This window comes from Sinocyclocheilus rhinocerous, unplaced genomic scaffold, assembly GCF_001515625.1.
Source record: "Sinocyclocheilus rhinocerous isolate Xijiao unplaced genomic scaffold, SAMN03320098_v1.1 scaffold1337, whole genome shotgun sequence".
Classification (NCBI taxonomy): Eukaryota; Metazoa; Chordata; class Actinopteri; order Cypriniformes; family Cyprinidae; genus Sinocyclocheilus; species Sinocyclocheilus rhinocerous.
In genome coordinates, this window is record NW_015631709.1 from 19,410 (window position 1) to 19,720 (window position 311).

Here is a 311-nt window from a genome sequence, read left to right on the forward strand (position 1 = left end):
ACGTGTTACTAAGCGTGAAAGTTCCGAAACTGAAGCTGTAGAACTAATAGAACGTGATGACACAGAAGAACTCATCCACAATATCCACATTGACCGCCACAAATATCCACCGCCCCCTGCCATCAGCTCCGCGTCTCTCACACACGAGCGCGACTTTAGCACTAGATTTGGCAACTTTCTGACCCTTTTAGCGGCTTTTTTCCATAGAATATTCATACTGACAAACCTAGTGACTTTTTTGGATAAACCTTAACTTTGGTTCAGTTGGAAGATTTCGCCAGTGCTGTCCCACGAACGCGAGGTCTGACTTT